This window comes from Mytilus galloprovincialis, chromosome 2 (assembly GCF_965363235.1).
Source record: "Mytilus galloprovincialis chromosome 2, xbMytGall1.hap1.1, whole genome shotgun sequence".
NCBI classification, from domain to species: domain Eukaryota; kingdom Metazoa; phylum Mollusca; class Bivalvia; order Mytilida; family Mytilidae; genus Mytilus; species Mytilus galloprovincialis.
The window spans coordinates 55,327,780-55,335,359 of record NC_134839.1 but is presented as its reverse complement, the minus strand read 5'-3'; the positions used below and the strand labels follow the sequence as shown (position 1 = coordinate 55,335,359).

Below are 7,580 nucleotides of genomic sequence, written 5' to 3'. Positions count from 1 at the left end.
TGTCAGCAAGCCAAGGCAAGATCTACCAACAAGTCACATTTCGTTCTTATAGGTAGTAGGCTGTCACTCTTTACAGTAATGATTGCCCAGTCCTGAATTAAGGATTTTTTTATTCTCTTTTGTGTTTGTAGTATAAACTAAAGATTATATAGATTAGACCGTTGGTTTTCACGTTTGAATGGTTTAATTGACACTAGTAATTTTGGGGCCCTTTATAGCTTGTGTTGTTGTTCGGTGTGAGCCAAGGCTCCGTGTTGAAGGCCGCACATTGACCTATAATGGTTTACTTCTATAAATTGTTATTTGGATGGAGAGTTGTCTCATTGGCACTCATACCATATCTTCCTATATCTAGATAGAAACTAAACTAAATGATGAGCAATACAAGATCAACAAAACAGATTGTTGTCATAAATTATATTCTCGTCTACAATGTTGGACAGTGTCCTTTGTTCGATATGCACATAGACCAATGTGAGCGACACAGGCTCTTTCAAGCCTTTGGTTTAAAACGTCACTATGAACGGTTTGTCACATTGAGTTATATGTTATAAAGCAATCGGATCCATTTATATACTGATAACATTTCGGGCACTCAGGAAAAGTATTCAAAATCGTTTCCCTTTTTTTGTACAATACATTTTGGTTGAAACTATAGATATAAAAAAAATGATTGCCAATGAGACAACTCATCATAAGATACCAAATGACACAAAAATTTACAACTATAGGTCACCGTATGGCACAGAACTGCGAGTGCTTGTTCCTGAAAGCTAGTTCAAAGCCAAAAAGCAACTACTAGTAATAAAATAAAGCATGCAATCCAGGTCTAAAGTATGTTTTTTTTTTATAGGTGTGGAAACATTTGTCGAGAACACATATATATATATACTTGCTCTCGCATCGATAGAAACAAGTGCCAGTGTCCCCCCTATTTTAGTTGTATGTTTGACGCTGGGTATTTTGATTAAGCAGGTGCTATTTTAAAATTTTATATATAGCAGTGTGCAATGGTTGGGAGTATTATACTTATATTATGTCCCAGGTAGTGGTTAGACTATACATGTATAGTCAATAAAATGGTTTAAATACCTGTGATCGATTAAAATTTCTTAAGCCAAACCGGTATATTGTGTGTATATTAGTCAGAATGGAAATACGATGAAACGGTTTAGCAAAGTGGTTATTCTGATGTTTTCTCTATTTTTCGGAGGTTTATTATACAATTTCTTCCGATACTGGTTATGGGAATATGAATACAACCCATGGATTAAGGCTTTGTCTTACACAGTCCATCACAGATCACAAATTCACAAGTATCAGTGAAGAACTTCCGGGAAAAGAAGATTGTAAGGTAAACAATGAGAGTATGTGTATATGTTTATATTACATCAAGGATTTGAAAAGCCTTACTATACAAATCCTTGATAGCATGCACACATATTTTGTTGTTGTTGTTGTTTTTATTTAGTAAAGATTCATGTTGTTTAACGTCCCTTTTAACCGATAATCGAGCCGATCGTATTCTTCTACATAATCAACTGTATACCATAGATGTAATACCAGTATAGTATTGATGTAATACCCATTTATAATCACGTGTTTATAAATAATAAAATGTGTAAATTCAGATGCGGATCCAGGATTTTGAAAAAGAGGAAAAAAACTACACAACGTTAGGAGTAAAACATGAAACATATGCATTAACTAATATACATATAGCTCTTTCTCCCCTCTTACGTCCGCCTCTGGAACTATAGCATCTTACTAGTACCGCAAATAAATCTGACCTATCAGAACCAAATCTTAGCTTTCCAGACATTGTGGCCGGACACACTCAGTGGCGGATCCAAAGGGGGGGGGGGGTCCGGGGGTGGAACCCCCCTTTTTTTGGCCGATCAATTGCATTTGAATGGGAGCATATAGTTGGAACCCCCCCCTTTTTTTACTCTGGGTTGGGAACCCCCTTTTTAAAATGGCTGGATCCGCGCCTGACACTATACCACTATCACATAGACATTTACAGCGCATTTCATCAAGTGTGTAGCCAATGTTATATCTTTGGTTAGCTTGCTTGTTAGCTGAACCGTGAAGTCATTGTTATATCAGGTATACCACCCTCCTTTTGAAGTAGAACAGACAGATAGATTGGTTTTCTGTCGGACTAGTCTATTCTTAAAGTGGGGGTAGTTTACCTAACCTAACAATGACTTCACGGTTCAGCTAACAAGCAAGCTAACCAAAGATATTACCTTTGGCTACACACTCAATGAAATGCGATGTGATAAATGCTACTTAAAATTTTAATGAACAAATTCATTGCAAAATTAAAATGATGTTGTTTGTTTGTCCAGTGGCAAATAGTTCGATCATGCTTATTCAGAACGAAAATTAACTCAATAAGTAGGTCCTGTAATAGGGACCGTCCGTGATAAAGGTCAGGAAGATGATTTTCATTCGAGCTTCATTTATAAGCTCGTTTGAGGTGAATTTCACGTAAAATTTATGTGATATTCTCATGAGCAAAATTTGCATGTGTATACAAACTTTTTTTTAATCTGATATTTTTGTTTTAATAAAGTACTTTCTTTTCTAATATAAATTTGTAGTTAAAAGAAAAGGGTTAAGCAGTCGAACATCCTTTTTTGTTAACATTTAATTGGGTGTTTTTATTTTTTCAGGTTGACAGTAGGACTTTGCCATGCATTCAAATGTTTAGACACAGAAAGAGATAAAAATGTGTTCAGCCTGGCAAATATATGGAATGTAAAAACTTATAACCGAGTTTGTCATATTAACATTGACTGTTTTACATGTACTGCCATATATTTTCTGATAAAAATAGAAACTTACCATTTTTGTATACGTTGATTGTTTTTATTATGATTTGATCAAAACGATTACTCGAAAATGGTTAAGATTGGACTTGTTTTAGCATGTTATAATAACCTCCCTTTACAGTTATTTCATTTATTAATTTATTCACATTTTAAATGATAAATAGACGAAAACAATATCAATTTTCTCATTCAACCATAGTCAAATATTTTTTTATATGCAGTTAGAAATTTTTGAACAGATAGATTTAAAACTTTTAAGGCACAACTATTGTATACTGTTATTGTATCATAAGTCAGATTATTGATTGGTATATAAATAATTCAAATTGGTCTTTAATAAATTTATTATTATTGTTCGTTTTATACAATACAATAACTTATCATTACTGGTCGTTTACAATACAATACAATACAATACAATACAATACAATACAATACAATACAATACAATACAATACAATACAATACAATACAATACAATACAATACAATACAATACAATACAATACAATACAATACAATACAATACAATACAATACAATACAATAGTATTAATGAATGGGTGTTTTTATAATGGCCCTGTTATATGTCCAAGGTCTGTTATAATGGTCGAGGAAGTCTGTAATTACAGACATCCGAGGCCATTATTACTGACCGAGGACATATAACAGAGCCATTATAAAAACACCCATTTCTTAATACATTTATTAACCAACTGAATAAAAGTGTATGTGTTAATATACCAAATATCCAAGATATTAAGTTGACAGAAGTTATGTGTTGAAAAACAGGAGGAACAGTGATCCATACCCGTAGCCATGGGGGGGTTCGGGGGGTTCGGACGAACCCCCCCCCCCTTGAAATCAAATAAGCACTGTTAAAGTCAACGTTTTGTTCAAATTGTGACTGTTAAAGTCGAGTTCATGAGTCCAACGAACCCCCCCCCCCCTTGGAAATTCCTGGCTACGGGCCTGGTGATCCCTATATATGGTTCTTTAATGTTGGTTGCTGGTTACTAAATTAAATAAAATACAAAAAAGTATTATACTCTTTACAATTTAATTTTATTAACTTTATTAAAAACCCTAACTGTGCTTTATACAGACAAACCGGGCATTAATACAGGGCCATTACAGAAAAACAGGGCCATTACAGAAAAACAGGGCCATTACAGAAAAAACAGGGCCATTACAGAAAAAACAGGGCCATTACAGAAAAACAGGGCCATTACAGAAAAAACAGGGCTATTACAGAAAAACAGGGCCATTACAGAAAATATGTTATTTTTACTAACCAGTCATTTTTGGCAATAGTGTACTTAGTTGGTTAATAAAATAAAATGCAATACAATACAATACAATACAATACAATACAATACAATACAATACAATACAATACACAATACAATACAATACAATACAATACAATACAATACAATACAATACAATACAATACAATACAATACAATACAATACAATACAATACAAATACTCACCATAAAACTCACCATAAAAAATCAGATTGATACCAAGCCTGTTGATATAATCTTGGTCTCGAGATATGTTCTTTCACCTTTCTAGTTAAACAAGTACTTGTCAGACGATATATGTCAAATTTAATTATTGATTTCTGCCATAATTGATGAAAAATGCATGTGGTGGAAAAATTAAAGATTTATATTTAGTTTTTGAATAAAAGATAATGACGTCAAGGACAAAAGAGGAATGCATGCATTATACATTTGTATTATCCTGCACTTCTTGGGGGCGGATTTAGTAGGGACAAAGGCTCCGGCCCCTTCACCCGATGGTGCTTCATATATGATAAATGCAGACTTTTACAAGGATAACTCTAAACATATTGAATGTATCATTTGTCACAAAGAAAATATAGTCTTATAGATTAAAACACGAAAAGGTGAAAATCGTCACCAGAGACATATATATATTAGTATGTTGTCATGCCCGTCAGACAGTTTTCACTTGACATCGACCCGATTTCATGGATCAGTGAACACGGTTAAGTTTGGTGGTCAAGTGATCTTTCCACTACGTTAGGAGACCTTAATGTTTTTTCTAATTTTTATTGCTAATAGTCTCTCCCTACTATATTTTAAAAAAAATGTAGAAATGGTATCATTTAAAGGCAGTGACGAGGAGTTGACTGACAATTTCAGCCAAAAATAAATGTATGCCCTTTGGCCAATTTTCTGTTTGGTGTTTCTTTTTATAATACTAGCTACAAGGAGTTGACTGACGATTTCGACCATGTTGACTACCGATAATTAAAATGAATAAATGTTGAGTATCCTCCTTATGGAGAGTATGAATATACATAATAGATATAGGAAGATGTGGTGTGAGTGCCAATGAGACAACTCTCCATCCAAATAACAATTTAAAAAAGTAAACCATTATAGGTCAATGTACGGCCTTCAACACGGAGCCTTGGCTCACACCGAACAACAAGCTATAAAGGGCCCCAAAATTAAAGATACAAGTTTGTCTATTAGTTAACTTTAAGCAGGGACTTTCTATAGTATAGAAAGTTCCTGTTTTAAGGTATATTATAAGATCGTGAACTGCTGGTCATTGTTGCTATTTATCTATTATAGTTCTCAAGATATTTATAGGCAATAACTTGAACATCTTCATTTAAGGGCACTAATTCCTACGTGGAATTGACGGACAATTACGACCATGTTGGCTTACATGAAGATTTTGTCTTTCAAATCATTTTTGCCATACAAAGTTTATCTATTTAATATACTAAAGAATAATCAATACAAAGTTTATCTATTTAATATACTAAAGAATAATCAATACAAAGTTTATCTATTTAATATACTAAAGAATAATCCATGTTTCGTATCTTGGCGATTGCTTTTGCAATATTCAAAACACAAGAACTCGGTTAGCAGAAGAAAACAATTGTTTATCAATGTTTTTCAATCTTAATTTGTATTTCCGGTCTATTTGTATTACACAAACTGCTTCAAAAAATAAAGGCACTGGCTACAGTTACATGGAAATGTAACAATAATAAAAATATTATTCACATTGGGGACTAAATACCGGAATGCATGGTTGGATGAGGAACCGATTAATTACGAATGTAACAATAATTATTGAGGCTACGGTTTAAAAATGTCCTGTACCAAGTCAGGAAAATGGCCATTGTTATATCATAGTTCGTTTCTGTGTGTGTAACATTTTAACGTTGTGTTTCCGTTGTGTCGTTTGTTTTCTCTTATATTTGAGTGTGAATTCACATTACTATAAGACGTGTCAAGGTACTTTTCTATCCCAAATTCATGTATTTGGTTTTGATGTTATATTGGTTATTCTCATCGGATTGTGTCTAATGCTTAGTCCGTTGCTATGTGTGTTACATTTGAATATTGTGTCGTTGTTCTTCCCTTATATTTAATGCGTTTCCTTCAGTTTTAGTTTGTTTTCCCCGATTTTGTTTTTTTTTCTCCATAGATTTACGATTTTTGAACAGCGGTTTACTACTGTTGCCTTTATTTACATTGCGTTATTGTTACATGAAAACAGCAATGTTCGATGGGACTAGTTACTATACTATATATAAAAATATTAATTTTCGCGAACCATTTAGGTCACGGAAATTCCAAAATATGGCATCAGTAAGGAGAGTTGTGCAAATAATGTGAATACACAGAACCCCCATCCAAATTATCTTTAGCTAAAAGTATTCATCATTTTCTATTTTATATGTACTAACAACATTCCATTTTTCTATAATTTCGATTAAAATATTCCAAAATCTGAGTTAAAAAAAGTCAAATGCCCAAAATAAACATTGTCTGATTGGTTGAAGTACTGTGGCGTCAATGATAAGCATAGCAAGCCTCGATGTAAAGCACACGCTTCACATGAATAAGGAGAGTTTTACAAATAATGTGAATACACAGATCCTCCATCCTATTTATATTTTGCCGAAAATGTTGCAATGTTCATCATTTCTGTTTTGATTCTGCTAACAACATTCCATTTTTTCTTTAATTCCGATTTATATATGTGGAACCCGCAATAAAAATAGATGGCCTCAATGATTTAAACGCAACGCAAAAAATTCCGTTGACCCTGAATTCAACGGATCGATAATAGCATCATCACCATCAACAAAATGTTTACCGTTATCTTTGTGAAATTTCAGTTATATAGTTCTTTAATTAGAGAAATTTTGGTAAGTATTACTTATTAATGTTAAGGTTCTACTGATGTGCTCCTCTAGACCTTTTTGACGGTCCGTTTTATCCCATTTATCTCAATATTATCTCCGATGACAGTAATGTCAACCCGACCTATTCGTGTCAAAAGTGAAAATCGCATCGATTTATTGAACTAATTTCTTCTTAAACTGTGCATGCATTATTTCTGTATTATATGATAACCAATCACATTCACGTTGCATGTTTGCATGAAAATGGTCATGTATTAGTGAATTGTAAGGGCGATGCAACTTGAGGTCAGTGCGCGATCACGTGACATTATTATTTGTAAACAAATTTAAAACATGCTCCCCGCGTAACACGTGTCTGAATTATCCTTTCAAAGTGTTATGAATCTTTCAATCACTATTTTATGAAATATTTCTAGGTTTGCATATCAGTAGTCAAAGTGAATTAAACGTAGTTCTTAGTTGTGTTTTTTTTTATATAGAATTAGAAGGTAAATCTACATAAGGGGGTCTCATTGGGGGGGGGGGGGGGGTG

At 33.3% G+C, this 7,580-nt stretch overlaps 1 long non-coding RNA gene across 1 annotated transcript; it reads left to right on the top strand.

Annotated features, from left to right (window-relative positions):
• Window positions 1-907: 907 nt before the first annotated feature.
• Window positions 908-3,193, top strand: LOC143063876 (uncharacterized). The gene is made up of 2 exons (XR_012975123.1): window positions 908-1,354; window positions 2,682-3,193. It is a non-coding gene; the product is annotated as an uncharacterized LOC143063876 (long non-coding RNA).
• The last annotated feature ends 4,387 nt before the right edge of the window (window positions 3,194-7,580 follow it).